At 37.0% G+C, this 17,173-nt stretch overlaps 1 protein-coding gene across 1 annotated transcript in view; it reads left to right on the top strand.

Annotated features, from left to right (window-relative positions):
- The first annotated feature begins 271 nt into the window (after nucleotides 1-271).
- The window catches only part of SNTG1 (syntrophin gamma 1), an 875,063-nt gene continuing 858,161 nt past the window's right edge, over nucleotides 272-17,173 (top strand). Inside the window, exon 1 of the mRNA XM_063726650.1 lies at nucleotides 272-2,816. The gene's annotated coding sequence lies outside the window, so the exon portion shown is untranslated. The remainder of the gene's footprint in view (nucleotides 2,817-17,173) is intronic.

Below are 17,173 nucleotides of genomic sequence, written 5' to 3' on the forward strand. Positions count from 1 at the left end.
TTTCTGCAGAAAAAAGAAGCACGTGTTTGACCACATTTGTCTAAGGAAAAGGGAAACTTCATTTACCATAACCTTAAGCAATGTTTTCACATGGACTGAAAAGCAAAAGACCCCCTTAAAAATTAGCCTCAAGCAGCAGATACTCTTTTTAGGTTTGTGTGTCTCCGTGAGGTCAGATGGCTTCCCCAAACACGGTTTTAGAGAGAATCACAACCTTTAATAGATCCTCTGTTAAAAAAGACTGTTAGAGAAAGTTGACCAAGGGCTTCGTTCCACGGCGACCGTTTCCTGCGTGTGCAGCTCCACACAGCGACCGCGGCTGCAATGCGCGGAGCACAGCGCGGCGCCTTCCAGCCGGAGCTCGCGAGCCGCGGTGGCGGCTGGTGGCCACCGCAGGGAAATAAAGCCATTGCTCCAGCAGCAAAATGGCTCAAAGTCCAACCAAAGCCTGGCCTTTTCCTGTGAGTAAATCCGCGGCCTGTTTGGTTCTCTGTCCCGAGTGATTCCCGGCTCAATAACGTTTCTCCTCCAGGGAGCCCACTGGAACTCCACTGGCTGTGCCGCCTCCTCGCGCGTCCCCCACGCGCGCCGCAGGCCGGTGCTTGGAGAGCGCGATGTTCCCGGGACGGAAGATCCCCTACCTGGAATGGATGGTTCCAGACCAGCGGGAACGCGCTCTAATCCTTGATGGAAGCAAGCGTGGGAGGAAAGCACAACGTCTAGGACTTCCCTCTAGTGTCAGAACAGGAAGAAGAAGAACCTGAGAAGTCGCCGGGGAAGGGAGGCCAGGAGCAGGCTTCCGGCCCCTTCCCACAGCCCGGGAGAAATTAGTGTTGCGCCCCGCCCCTCCCCGACCCCCGTCCCCACCACACACACCAGCGCCCCTCGCCAGTCTTTCTTGAATTTCCTCTCATGTCTATCAACAACCTCCTGGTGCAGAAATCTACACTGCACAAGTTAGGAGCCTGCAAGGGCGGGCGGTGTTACAGACTCGCTCTTTCCATCTTCCCCCTTTACTCCACATAGTTTCAAAGGTCCACATGGCCCTGGTTTTGACCGGTTTTCCAAGAGTGTCAACGTTATGTGTTTCAAATTCCCGTCTCAGTTCACTGGCGTCTGCATCCGTTGCCGAGTGTGGGTGGCAGAGCCCTGGGTGACAGCACTCGGGACCACGCACCCATACCCTTCTTTATGCTCGTTGTCAGCCAGTTGCCAAGAGCAGTGGAACAGACACAAGTGGGGGCTGTTTAGAGCGGGAGTGAAGAGTCTGCAAGGCCCGGGAGAGCGCGGATTCCGGAGTAGGGAGGCGAGGGGGCAGCGTGGGAGACCAGAGGGAAAATGGGCTGAAAAGCCAAGCAAAAAAACAAAGTAAATTGGGCTTTGCTCTGGTTTTACAAAGGCAGAGATGGTCGAGCCCTCTGACTGACTTCGTGCCTTCTTTATCCCGTCCTTTGTGAAATAAGCCGTTTTCTGCACCCTCTGCAGGAGTCTAGGCTGTGGGCGACTCGCTAGCACTGCCCTGGGCCTCCAAGCTCCCTGATCGCTGAGCCCATCTCTGACACTCACAGGAGCTGCGTTCGCCGGATCCTCTGAGAGGCTCTGCAAGGATCCCGATCCAATTCAGCAGCGTTTTAAAAGGTAGCCGACTGGAGATGCTTTTTCTTGTCTTTTTCATTCTTTCATTCTCTGTCTTCTAAAATTTTAACAATAACCTATCGTTTCCGCGTGGAGGGTCTAAGAATCTTCACTGGGTTTAATTTAGGAATTTCAAATTGGGTTTCTCAAAATTTTAATGTGGTCCCCTTAATTGTTAATCAAGATTGCGGAGTCTTCCAAAATAGCCCTTTTCATCTTATGTAATTAAAGATCCACGAGCTTTCCAAAGAAGCTCTGGATTTTCCACGGTACAAATCTATATATTTTTTTTCTCTCTCCCTCTCTCTCTCTCTCTGCCTCTCTCGTGCGTGTGTGTGCGCGCCCCTGTGCGTGCGTTTTCTTTCATTTCTGGCGTTAGGAAACTCGTTCAGGGCCACTGAAAAGTCAGGGGAGGCTCAGATGTTATTTCCCACGGATTCCTGTTTTTCCGGAAGCGTTGTCACCAAATAAATATGAGACTGTTAATTTGGAAAAACAATTAGCCCCTACCAAAAAAAAAAAAAAAAAAAAAAAAAGAACCGGAGGGGAGAAGGCTAGGGTGGAAGACAAGGAAGCTGCTGCTTGGATTCGCTGGTGGAGGAAAGTGCGACCTGGACCTGGGCTTGGGGGCTCCCGTCCCCTTACTTCAGCACCAGAGGGGATGGACAGCGTCTCCGGACTGGGCTGCAGCCACAGGGACCGAACTACGCTGCCGCCTCCGCTGTCCTTGCCGCCACTGTCGTCGCCACGGGCAGCTGGGCTACTTGCTCCTCGCAGCTAAAACGCGGTGCCTCCTATTACCCCCTCGCCTCCCGGCCCCCTTCCTTAATGGATGAAAAGTACCCCTCCCTCTACACCTGCTGTACCTAAGGACAGGACTCTGAGGAGTACGCTTGCTCCACAGATTAAACTCTCAGCAGCAACTTCAAGAATCATTTTTCTATAGGGGCCTGGGGGGAATTCTGGAGGAGAGTAAAGTCGAAGTTCTTAGAAGCTCTGAGACATCATGGGCCGTGCGGTAGGGTCGAAATGCTCAAAGGCCCACACTTCTTGAAATAAACAGAATGGTCTTGAGTGGATTTCAACTCTTTTGGAAATAGCTTTGTGAAAAGAGAGTGGAGAGCTACTCAAAATTCTACATTAGAGAGACTGAAAAGACATCTAATTTCATTGCTCGGCAGGTAAGTGATAGCGCTATTATTTTTGTTTTTTAAAATTCTAATGACTTGTCTTATGGTTTAACAGAAAGAACATAAGCAGTGTAATTTTTTCTGGGGTTAACGGGGAGACAAGCAATTTTGTTTTAAAATAATTGTTTCTGAATCATTGTGTGACAAGAAGAATCAAGATAACATACATGTTGCCTTACATAATTACAGTAAACTTTTAGCTGGACATTTTTCTTATTGCTTATCTAATATCTTTTTGGATCTGTGCATATCTTGTTTATTTTTTCCCAAAACTAATACAATCTGACGTTTGGCAAGATAATTTTGTTGTCTTATGTATGCCATAAAAAGTGATCCTGTCTCTGTTACATAGTATGCAAGACTCAAAAAGTTAAAATAGAGAGGATTTAACCATGCCCTCTAACATATTTTATATTGTTATAGTATACCAAACTATGCATGGGAACAAATACATGTATATGTATACACCAGATTTCTCACTCCATGCCAACCCCCTAGTATACCTACACCTGTAGGATCTTACATAAGGAGACACTCATATTTTTACTTAGCACCCTCTTTCCAGCCTTTTAAAGCTCAAGACTGCCTTCTCAAACCTGATCTGCCAGAAAGCAGACAATGAGAAGCTTTAGTGTGCCTCTTTAGGAGAGCTGGATTTCAAAATCATTCTAACTTACTAGTTCTGCAAAATACATTTGTCAGTGAAATCCAGAAAATGATAGTGGCCAGTAGGTTCCCGAAAAACCATAAACTTTAAAATGCTAATTACATCTGTTTTCTGTTGATTCTTATTTCTAGTCATTCCCTGGAGCTTTAAAATTACAATCTTTCACAGTGACCTTGATAAGCATTCTGCTTTAATAAAAAGGGTTCACTGGGCAAAAGCAGTTACACAAATTTATAACCCGTGCCTGACATTTCACTAAGAATTCGATCAATTCCAATGAGTATATTCAGTTCAGTGAAGAGTTTTGACTTGCAAGGATGGAATTTTATAGTCATGTAAATACATGTGATGAGATATGCATAATCAACTCTGTGAAAAGAGTTTACCCCTTTGAAAAATTACAGGAGATCTTTAGGTTTTACTTTTAATTTAACTGGTTGTGTGTAACTGATAGTAAAATGGCTCTAATACATATCTATACATACCTTCCTTCTCAATTTTAATACAAAAATCATTGGAGGCCATTACAGTGGCATTCATTGGTGGGTGATGTCCTCTTGTTTTATGCTGGATGAGTGTAGCAATTACTCTCTGAGGAAAAATCATTCTTAACTGTCACCACTTACCATGAACCTGCTTGCTTAGCAGAAAAGGAGCAGAGGCATCTATGTCACTGAGCTCCTTGGGGGCGCTGTTGCCCTATATAGGTCAAGAATGATTATCTGAGGAGCAGAAACATGTAACATTGATTTGGATTCCTTCCCAGAAAACCTATGATGTGCTCTTAACACAATCCTTTTTTTCTTCAGTGGGAGAGGTATGGAAGTGAAATTATCACATGGAAGGCTTAATCATATTTTAAGAGAGTTACAGCATGTTGTTAGACAATTATTTCGGCTGTCAATTAATTAACACAGAGGGACTCCCCTAGTCAGTAGGGCATAAAATCTAAGCAGAGAATGTGTTTCAAGAAGCACTCCTCTGTGTATATGGCCGCAGTTCCCTCCTCAGGGGCAGAGGGGGCAGGCTTTCTCTATGTGTAACTGAAATCTCACAAAGTGAAAGTTACCTTTGCCTAATCCCTTAGGAGATTTAGTCACAGAAATACATAACTCTAATTCACCTCAAACTCATGAAAGTGCATGGAAACCCTTGTCAATCCTCATCTGTAGGGAAATGTCCTTACATTGAGATAGAGTGTGGGAAAGCAACTTAATGCCTACCTAATGCTAATCTCTAATTGTAAAGTAGATAGTCAAACAAACAAACAAAAAGGGGGTAGTGGAAACCAATTTTCATTATTGCACAGAATCACTTGTCTTTAAAGAAAAATCAACATTTTATTAAGGGATATCTGTACCCCACTAAGGACATCTATTTGCTTTGATAGTTATTTTTTTTTGCTAAAGAAAAAGGATGCATGAGGTCTTGGGAGTACCAAACACACTATCTTTTCCTCATTAAAAAAAAAAAAAAGTTTTATTGGATAAGACTAAGTGTTGTTGGCTGTTGCTTACATTTGAGACTCAAAAGAGACAAGTGAGATGGGATTACATAATCTAGAAAATGTAAAGTGTATATAGGACCAGAGGATAATTAAATTTAGCCCTGGAATCCATTCAATTGCCTTCTTCCGAAATGTTATAAAAACACTCCTTGATTAATTTTTGCATAGACTATATAAATATTACTTGTATATTCTAATGTAATTATTAATACCATGAAATCATATTGGATTTTAATGCTCACAGTTTGCCTTTGGAGTTATTTACTTGGGTTTCAACCAAGTTCAAACATTTATCAAAAAATATAAAAGTAAGAAATGACTATTGCTAATATTTAGTAATTGGCTGTTTTTGACCACTTAAAGATTTATAAATTCCAGGCAGCTAGCCTGCTTACTCACCTAGTTCTGTCAAGCAAGACAAAAGCCACTAGGAAAGAAAAAAGCATATTGTAAGCCAGAAATTATTTCCGTAGTAATCTCACCTTCCAGGAATCTGTACAGTGTGTTATAGAATAGAACTCAAATGGAGAGAGATCTCTAATTTGGTGTTTTCTTCCTATTTAGCTTAGCAGAGTGAGCACATAGCATGTGTTGGAAGAGACAACATCCTGTGGTGAGAAACATGTTACACATCATGTTGTAGGGAAACAAGTACTACTTGACAATCAAAAGATCAGAATTTTTTAACTGCAGGCCATAAGATCTTCTACAAGTCACTCAATCCACTACAGCTTAATTTTTCTTCCTTAAATTTGGGGATAATTTACTTTTCAATGAAGACACAATAATTTACATACAGCTGATACCTGAACACTCATGAGATAAGTGAATGATGCCTACTTTGTGGGATACTGGAAAGTTGAAATTCAGTGATTTTGAGAGTGTTTTGGAAACAAGTGTTATATCTGTGAGTTATTATAAATAATTTCCAATAGCATTCATTCATTCATCAAAAAAATCCCACTAATTACTATATAACAGCCACATCCCTTATACTTAACAACTCTCAGCATAGGGAATATAATACTTCCCTGATAATTCAGCAGTCATTTCCTTTACATCTCTTAATGGTATAAATATAAGTGATATTCAATGAAGGTGGACTTGGTTTCAAAAGTATTTATTACTCAGAACTGATACCACATTCTATATCAATTGGACAAACCTAGTTGACCTGAACAACTTCCATTTTGACCTTCAAAGAATCTATCACTTTGTGTCATAATTTTCTATTTTATAAAGGACGATTGATGTTTGTCATTAGTGATATGGATAAGGAAACTCATAGGATGAAATAGACTTCAAAACTCCATATCCTAAAACATCCAGAAAGCATTGTGATTTGACTGCTGGCTTGTGAGCATGGAGTGAAATGTGGACAGCATGCGGGCTGATCAAAGGGGCTAGCCTGGAAATGCTGTTAAGATGTTGTCTTGATTTAGTCCAAAGCCTAGATTCTATTCATAGGCCTCTTTAGGACATCTCTTTAGAAAACTGAATAAGCAGTATTTTATTGCTTATTTGCTTTTCTTAGTTGGGTTTTAAACGTCACTATGATTTTTTCAATGTAATTTATCAACATTTGGTCTGTGTAGATTTCTAGACTATCACTAAAAATATACTGATAGTATGCTTAGGAAATATAAGTCAATGTTTGGTGTTACAGCTATTTCCAGCATTGTTTTGTGGTTAAATTATATAATTGCACCAGAGATAAAAAATTATATCATCACTTACTTAGTAATATAATTCAGATTTTTTTTTTTGTCAAACACACACACACACACAAACCCAGAAACAGTTAAAAAAATAAAATGAAAAAGAACTGAGAGTAAGAGGTCATTAAAATAATGTCTTGAGGCCAGAGAATTTATCTTTGAATTATCCTTAAATTTTCACTGTGAAGTTTCTTCAGCACTTTCTACACACTGAAAGAGTCAGAAAATCATTTTGGGTCTCCTGAATTCGGTCTTCAATTTGTCAGCAAAGATAAAGTGATCATGTTATATTTTTTTCAAAAAGAGTATCATTAAATCAGTTCATTTGAATACTTGCTTATTATTACTTCATCATATGTAATGTACATACTTGAAGACATTTTTAAAATTAAAAATTGTGAAGTAATTATATGCTCTATGTTAAACAAATTTACTCACAATTTCGGTCTAAGATTTAGTTTTTTAAAAGAATAAGTGCTTGCCTGGTAAATTCACTAAATAAGCTAATAGAAAATAGAAATCTTTTAGAAATGGCACCAAAATTTTAACAATAGTGTATTACTTATATAAAACTATGAAAAGGCCAAGTACAGTGGCTCATGCCTATAATCCCAACACTTTGGGATACTGAGGCAAGAGGATCACTTGAAGCCAGGAGTTCGAGACCAGCCTGGGCAACACAGTGAGACCTCGTTTCTTCAATAGAAAAAAAAAAACGTAAAAAATTAAAAAAGAATATCTGGGTGTGGTGAATGTGCCTGTAGTCTCAGCTACTCAGGAGGCTGAGGTGGGAGGATCACTTGAGCCCAGCAGTTTGAGGCTGCAGTGAGATATAATCACATCACTGCATTCCAACCTGAATGAGATTCTATCTCAAAAAAATATATATATTAAAAATAATAAATTTTATTTGAATCTTTTCAAGGAGAGCCACAGTGAGAAATAAGTATCTGAGATTAAGAAATTTATAGATGAGAAAAGAGTATTTTATGGTTAAAAATGCATCCAGTACACACAAAATCTGAGGTTCAACATGGTTTGTCATCAATTGGTTGTGTGGACTTGGGTAAATCACTTTATGTTAATTTAACTGCTCGTCTGTATCCTTGGTCCTGTTGGTAAATCATTATTATGTCCATGAGAAAAGAAACAACGTCTATGTTTAGTTGAACTCATAAACTTTCCTTCCACATCTGTCATGCCATTCTTCTTGAAAATGTTTCTGTGCTCTCACGGTGGAACATACATGGGATTTAGAATCAGACTTAAGTTCGAATCCTGTTATAGAAATGGCATTAATGACAAAAACTTGGTCAAGGAATGTGAAGTCTCTGAGTCTGATGTCCACTGCAATGTGTTGCTGGGAACAGTTAATGAGCAAATTGTATACAATGGCTAGCACATTGCCAGGGATTTGTTGAAGCTGGTGAGTGTTATGACTTAGCCTGTTAGACTCGTCTATGCACATGACTCTGATCAACTCCCGCTCTCTCATTTCTCCAGATAAATCCCCCATACTTTATATTCTCTTCCAAACATACTGTCCTCATCACCACATAGTTCTTTTGTTAATGCTTTGTTCTAGACTTTCCCTTTTCTGTTTTCTTATTCAAACCTATATATCTTTGCATAGATTGTAAATTCAAATGCCCTCAGGGTGCAGGCAGTTCATGTAAGGAGCGAGGCTAGCCAGTGAGATCTGCATCACACTGCAGAAAGCGAGCCCGTCCAGAGTCCTCAACTCAGCTCTGCTCAGTTAGAACAAAACATAAGAACTAAAAACAGAGAATTTTGTGTGAAATCTACTTTTTGCTTTACCTAATTTAATTGTTAAAATTTTGCATGTAGTGAAACAGACTACGTGCTAGATTCCACACATAGCTGCCGAAACTTTTCATTTCCCATTTCAACGACATTTAATAGAAACCCTAAACTGAGATATTTAGTCAGATTTTTTCCAGACCTTTTTTTTTAATCTAAAAATGAGACAATGAACCATGACTTGATGAAAAGGTTCATCTTAATATGTTTTTACAATTTTAAAATAAATAAACCTAAAAAATAATAAGTGGCTGAGATAAAATAGATACTTCATGTTTTTGAATGGGCAAAAGTTTTGTGGGGAAAAATTAACTCATAGAATAAATAGGAATGAAGATAGGTCAATAATATTACATAATATGTTTTATTCCAGCATCTTTTCCAGCTACTGTTTTTGCCCCTCATACACACGCAACAGCTACAATAACCCAGATAATAACCTTGACTAACAGTGGGACTAAGAAAAGATTATTAGTTATTGACTAATATCTGCAAATATTCCTTCTTCCCAGAATACAAATTTTCTACTTTTGTGCCTACTCATATGTGTAAAAACAGATAATTTCTTTAGAAAGTTATTTTTTACATTTCATCAGCAAATTATAACACACTCTATAGAATGTTCTGTTGGATTTCACAAATTGGAGGCAGATGTCTTATTGTATGTTCAGCAATGTAAGTCCACACACCCACACAACCGCACAAACACAGGGATGGATAAGATTATGCTTTGGTTTGATATATGGCAACTTTTTTTGTAATTTCTTCTTTTCTAATCCTTGTTAATAATGACTGTGCCAAAGGGAAAAACAACTCTGCCATTATTGATGGAAAAAAAGGAGCTTATTTTGCCTAATTGGTATTTGTATATTTTAATTTCTTTTTTTGCTAGAAGTGACAAAATCCCAGCTTAAAGTGGCTTAATCCAAATAAGCAACTAAACAAAAAATATATTTGCAAAAGAGAATTACTGGCTCATGCAGTAGCAGATTATAGCAGGTATGGCTTGATTAAAGTGTTCAAATACTATCCGCATTCTTCAGTGTTGTCTTCATTCCAAAGTACGGTTTGCCTACATGATAACATTTGCCTCTTTCTCTGTTCTCACTGTCTTTCTCCCTCACTCCTGTCTATGTTTCTGTTTCTGTCTGTCTCTCTTTTCTCCCCCTCTCTTCATCTCTTTCTCTGTCTTACTCACCTCCTTACCAGTTATAGGTCTACAGTGTTTCCTTTCCAAATCCGGTTCACTTCCTCAGTAGTTCCAGTAGATATACTGGGATTGACCAAGGGAATATTACATATTGGGCTGCATCTTGAAGTAGGGTGGGCTTTACAAAACCACAATGATTGAGGGGTATTACTTATTGACTAATATCTGCAAATATTCCCTCTTCCCAGGATACAAATGACTAGCATAGTGCAGTTTTCAGCAGAAAGGGGAGACTACATTAAAAGATAGAAAAGAACAACACTTGTCCTCTACAATACTAGTGAAGATTCTACCCAAGATTTCTAAGTCACTGAATTTATCTACTGTTGATGGAATACTCAGCAAAAGTGGGCTCATTGGCTTGTTGTTTCTCTAAAAGCTTTTTTTTTCCTAAGGAAAGAATGTCTTAAGATGAAATGTTTGACTTTAAATGTAATTAACACATCAAAGTTTTGTGGGTGTCCTTTTACTATATTATTAACAAATGAATAATATGAAAAGGACACACATGCGGATTAAAAAATCATTGGGGATAAAAGAATAGTTATTCCAGAATAGTTATTTTTTCTATATTTGGTGATTTTTTTTCAGTAGTTTTAAATGATATTTCCTTATTTAACACATGGTAAAGCCTGTTCCAGCTTAGCTAGACTATTTCCCTTTTGTTTTCCTGGTCTGGTTTTAATCTTGAAGAAGTTAAACTCCTGAAAGTAGATTAATCTACTTGTGTACATTTTACACCATTATTATAGATGAGCCAATCAAGAGTAATACAATAGGGCACATTTGGAGTCAAAGTAAGTCAGATGGTGGTAGTTTGTCTAATTCATTAACTTCACAAATTAACTTTATTTTTCTCTTCAAACACATCTTTTTCTCAACTTAAGAATCCTTTTAAGCGATTAGAGAAAATTAAAATTTGTCCATTATCCACCTAAGTTGTTTGTTTTTATTTTCCATATTGTGTTCTTTTCCAAGCAATCTCCTTGAAGTTGGAACTAGAGGTTTCAGTATAAAGTCTTCATAGGGCATAATAAATGCATTTGGGAAAATGTAACCCTACACTTCAGTTTCCATTCATAATACTATTTTCTCACATTCTATGTGTTATTCATGATTGTTAGAGTCTTGTTTTAGGGAATCTCATGTGATTCTCACAGCAGGACTAGGAAGCTGACTTTTTCATTCCTGTTTTGCAAATGGGACAATCAAGCTCCAGGAAAGTTAAATGCTTCTCTATAGATTAAGTCAAAATTGAGATTTAGGATCAATATTTAATGCTTTTCTATTCATAAGTGGTTTAAGAAGAAAAACTGCCTCTCTTCTTATAACATCTATTATAGGCTTGACTTGCTTTAGATTGCAGTAAATAAATAAAAAAACAAACAACAACAACAACAAACAGAACAGCTGAATTTCATTGACTTTAGTTTTACTAACTAAGTAACCGGAGGCATTTAGATTCTAAAGAATCTTGAAGGGTTCATGTGTTATCTTGATCTTAATCTTATACAAACAGAGAGGTTTTTGGACAGCATAATCACATGTTGAAAGTCATATTTTACAAGCTTCAGTGAATCATGATGGACCAGGGTTGATTCTATTGCAGAATTCAGACTTGAGGTGATGAGAGCTGGACCTAATTGGGTGAAGGTTAGAAATTAGCCTATTAAAACTAAATGACTAGATGTTAGTGATGCCACTATAAAATAAAACAAGAATCAGGAGGAGGCCAAATTGGATACTGTTTTTATGTACTAGGTAAATGCTCACATGTATAAGTGTGAAATACGCTTCTTTGGAAGGAAAGATGTGATATCTGACATGGGACATGTCAAATGGATAATGAGAGGACATAACAGCCAAATGCAGGTGAAGAACCCATTAATTTTAGAAAGAGGGTAAAACCTGGCCTATCTAACTCAGAGCTACCAAAGAGGAGATTACTGCTGAAGCTATGAAAATGTATTAGCTATTTGAGAGAATAAAAGAAAAACAATTGTTTGCAGACATAAATATCTTTCAAAAGTGAGAAAAAAATAAGAGTCGTAGAAAGTGTAGGGGAAAGGTATAAAGGAAAATGCATAGAGTTCTAACAAACATACCATGGTTAAAAGTGTTGATACTGCACAGAGGTGAAAGGAATGAATGTTTGAGGTTCCTCTGGGTTTGCTCAAAAGCAGATCATGGGGCATCCTGGAGAGAACCATTTCTGAAAAACGATTAACATAATATTTGGACTGTCAGATCCTCAAGATCAAATCAAGGATAGACAGTAGAAAGATCACGTACATTCTAGGAAGATAGTAGGGATCAGAAGGGATTTTGTGACAAGGAAAAAGCACTGCAGAATTATTGCTGACAATGTGTGTTGTCTCCCTTATTGCTTCCGGTGTACAGCCTGCTTTAGAATTAGGTGATGCTGCATTTCTGGGAATATGAGTGCTTTGTTGCATTAGATCAGATCAGGTCTGTCTGTGGTGATTAAGGTCCAGTGACTGGAATTATAAATGAGAGTATAGTCAACTGAAAAGATACACATGCTACCTGAGAAGACATCTGTTTAAAACAAAGTTTTCTTTTCTCCACCTCATTATATATTCAATTTTAAGTGATCATGTAAAATATGCATAAAATATACACATGAAATAGTCAACAGTTGCTCGTTTGTTTTAGCCACTGAAAATTGACTTTTCTCCACTTGGAACATGTAAAGTAGTGTTGACTTTACTTGAAAGGCAGACATTCATTTCAGATAATGGTGTCTCTTTTTATTATATCATCCTATTATATTCTCTTCTACGTGATTTGTCTTCTCTGCCTTTCATCTTGTGTAAAATTTTCATATTTTTCTAAAAAATTTTGGAGCATGAAGAATGCATACAAGGGGTCTGCAGACCCATCTAAACTTTGTTAGTGGACTTTATATCTCACTGCGGCTCAATGGCCTAGAAGATAAATTGGCCCTGTCTGTTCCATCAGAACAACAGGAATTTCCCGAGTTCAGGCAAACAAAAGTTTGATTTTGTCTGATACTCAAATTTCTCTCTCAATCACTCAGATTCTCCAGATAATTGCCTGGCTTTTTTCTTGGTACTAGAGGAGTGAATTATCTACTTTCTGGAGGCCAATTAAGTTTTCTAAATCACTAGTGGGCCTTTCAGCAAGTTACCTTTTCAGTGCACTAAAAAGCTCCTCAGTAACCCGAAAGAATTAATGTACCACCAAACAGTGGGCAATTTATTCCCTCACCACTGATGAGGGCAGACAGTTTAGAGCATTAATGGGAGCATTTACATTGAGTCACAGTGAAGTATGGAGTCACTGAGTCTTTGTGAAGCTAACCTATGGAGGGTGAGGAGGTGTTTATCACCGTGGAGAAGGGAGGAGGGACACAAGAGATGATCCCTACCCTTAAAAGCTGCAGATAATGCCGTCAGCCACTATCTGGATGGAATTCCTATATCATCATCTGTATATTTGGCAATAATAGGCAAGTTAACAACCCATGGTCATGAAGAATTATCTGGTTTTAGATTTGTATAAAAGTGTTCTTTGTGAAATAATCAACTCTTTTATTTTTTCATGTACTGACCATTGCTATTTTTATCCTGGTCCTGTTTGTGAAATGGGTTAATTTATTTCTGTCAACTAAAAAAATCAATGACTTGGATGTAAATGAACCTACTACATGTAACTGGTTTTGGTTTTAACTCTTCTCCTGTTTATCCATAAACGTACTGATAAATGTAGTGATTCGTGTCTACTTTATTAATTAACGTTATTTCCTGTTGCGGTTGATATTCCACCTGAAATATCTTGAAATTCAACTGAAAGAATTGTTTAAGGCCCTTTTTCTTAGATCTCGTGAATCATATTTCAAGCAGTATATGCATATTACTACATACCATTCTACCAAATAACTCAAAGATATCCCACCTTGTTTTTAGGAGATATTGTCAAAAACACTGACAAATGCCAAAGATTTCCTAGTCATGCTTATGAATGGATAAAATTGTTTGGAGAACTAAACAATTCTACTATGTATAATTCAATGTTGGGATTTTGTTAAAAAATAAAATTCCTTTAAATCTTACCCAATCTTTATTTCTGTGAAACATTTTTGGGAGGGGAAAATATGGATAAAATAGGCCTAATAGTAGAATAATCAATTAAATGAAGCCTAGAAATTATTTACATTATTTTTATAAGCATATAAAGTCTTCAATAGCCTATTTTCTTGTGGGGAGAATTAACAAAATTCCAAATGAAATACAGTCTCTTCCTTCAATGTGTACTTCCAAAACATTTGCATAAGATCTTCACTGTAATGAAGCCAAATTACTCAGCCTTTTCAAGTTTATAAAGGATACATATTAAGACATTGAGTCCTAGGAGGAAGATGGCACTTAAACAAATGAAAGTTTTGAGCATCAATCTCAGACTATATTATAACTGTTCCTAATGAATATGGAATTTAAACAACTGGAACAAGTCCAATAAGGAGAAAAAAAAAAAGGTTTGGCATCTGATGAGTTATTTAGCATATCTTTTTGTAAAGAAGAAAAGCTCTTTGGCTTCCAACAAAGAGTTTGTGAGCTGTATGGCAGTGTTTTGAACAAGGAGATCATTTATAAATGCTGTCTTTATTTGGGAAATAATTATGGGATGCAGCTGCAGGTTTTAATGACTTTTAATAAAGTATGTTATAAAGTGAATTAGCAAGAAATGTCTAACAGATGATACTGAATCAAGACATTAAAGAACATCATTAGATCTATATCTTGGATTATTAAAGTAATAAATGTGTTTTTGTTAATACCAGTGATTTTCTAGGACATTTTGAAGGAAATTTCAACGCAGGTAAATTTTTAATGAATAGGGTTAGTCTATCAACTAGCTCTGCTAGCCCAGTACAATTTTAGATATATAACTAATAGAGTATCAAAGCTGAAAACTCTTAAATTTCAACAATATATAGAATTATAAAATAAGTTTCACAGATAGTATCTGAAAATACAGTATTTCAGCCACTTAAATTATTATGACTTTCATAAAGAAAGGTATATGTACTTTATAGAGGAAAAAACGTTTGTTAGAAAATCTGTGTTCAACATTTGCTTTGCTGGCATTACCAAGACTAAATTTCATTGTCAGATGGTCAGAATACCAATGATCAGGGGCAAATACAGATAATAACCCACACTTCCTGTTTGTACAAGTATTACTGTGCCACCTCAGTATGCAGAATAATGCAGTACAAATTTGTTTTAAAAACCGAGTTTAGTTACCAACCTCCAGAGGTGAACAGAGCCGGGCTAACATAGCATTGTGATATCATTACAAGCTGGCGTTGGAAATGTACTCACAGATGATCAGGTTAGGCAGCTGATCCTCAGAATGTCTGCAATTTGTTTCAAGTTTCAAATTTAGTTTATGAGGGAGTTTAGACATTAATTATGTTTTATTTCATGATGTTACTCCAAAAAGGCTAAAGAAAAGTCGAATAATGTGTAATGGGTACCTCTGTATGTAACCATAGTTCAGGGCAAATGAGCAACCTAGGATGCCGAGAAACAAGTTGTAAGTCTTGCTTGAGTTCTCAAATGATATTGAATCATGGTTGAATTCCCTTCATAGCTGCAGCTATTGGCCGGGTGTAGTGGCTAATGCCTGTAATCTCAACTCTCAGAAAGTCTGAGGCAGGAGGATTGCTTGAGGCCAGGAGTTCGAGATCAGTCTGGGCAACAAAGTGAGACCCCCATCTCTACAAAAAGTAAAATAATTATCGGGATGTGGTGGTGTGTGCCGGTAGTTCCAGCTACTCAGGGGGCGGAGGCAGGAGAATTGCTTGAGCCCAGGAGTTCAAGGCTGCAGTGAGCCATAATCATACCAGTGCATTCCAGTCTAAGCAACAGAACCAGAACCTGTCTCTAAAAAAGTAAATAAATAAAATAAACAAATTACAGATGCAGCTATGCACAGCTATGTTATATTTAAATAATTACTTGTCTTTTAACTTTTTACTTTAATTATAAACTGAAAGAAAGTTGCAGACGTAAATTTCTCATGAAACCTTCATCCAGCTTCATTAATGATAACATCTTACATAATTGTAATACAATACCCAAACCAGGAATTGATATTATACAGTATTGACAAATACACTATAGCCTTATTTAGATTTCACCAGTTTTTACTTGAACTAATTTGCCTGTGTGTCTGTCTGTCTGTCTGTCTGTCTGTCGGTCCCTGTGTGTGTGCAGTTCTGTGTAGTTTATCCCATACATAGATTTGTATAACCACTCTCACAGTCAAGATATACAACTGTTTTAGCACCACAAATAAACTTCCTTGGTTTAGCTGGTACAGTGTGATTCACACCCAGCTACCCTGGAAACCAATGATCTGCTCTCTATCTCTACAATTTTGTCATTTTGAGAATGTTACATAAATGGAATCATATGGTATGTAGCATTTGAGATCCATTTTTTGCACTCAGAGTAAACTATCCAAGTTGTTGCCTGTGCCAGTAGTTTATTCATTTTAATTGCTAAATAGTATTTTGTGGTATTCCAGCTTTTCCAATCTGTTTGCTCATTTAGTGACTGAAGGACATTTAGGTTGCTTTCAGTTTTGGGCTACTGTGAATAAAGGTGCTATGAATATTCATGTACGAGTAATTTGTCATTCAGTAATAGATAACTGGAATATCTCCCTATGAGCACGCTTGATCACTTAACAGGACGTAATAACAATATATTTTCAGAAGGTAGGTAGACCAGGTACTAGAGAATGACTTGAATCAGTCATACTAAGTTTTAAACTCTGGTTTTCATGGATGGATGATGGTTTTTTTACTGGTTGCATTTTCTATATTAGTTTCAGATATATAATACTGTAAAACAATAATAATGTTCTAGAAATTAATGTAAAATTTAAACAAATCAATAAACTTCCCACACAAGTATCAATTTTCTAAGAAGAGGTTCTAGGTAATGTCATATTTACTTGATTTTATAATTACCCATATATTCTATTACCAAAAAATAAATAGGTTTGTGAAAGGTAACCAAAAACTACACACAATTTGTACAAGTATAATTTTTTTACAATTTATATTTTTTAGAAGTTCACAAACATATTTATAAAAACTGGAGCATATATTGTGCCATAAAGAAAACTATGCAGAACTTCAAATGACTAAATTTCGAAGACCATGATGTTATATCAATACAATTTAATTAAACATAAATTAATTAAAAATAACTAGAGTTTTTCAACAAATGAATGTGAAACAACTGAACATTCACATGCAAAGAAAATGAGTCTAGACATAGACCTTAACAGTCTTCACAAAAATTAACTTAAAGTGAACCATTCATCCAAATGTAAAATTCAAAACCACTAAACTCCTTGAAGATA

The sequence above is a fragment of the Pongo abelii genome, chromosome 7, assembly GCF_028885655.2.
Source record: "Pongo abelii isolate AG06213 chromosome 7, NHGRI_mPonAbe1-v2.0_pri, whole genome shotgun sequence".
Classification (NCBI taxonomy): Eukaryota; Metazoa; Chordata; class Mammalia; order Primates; family Hominidae; genus Pongo; species Pongo abelii.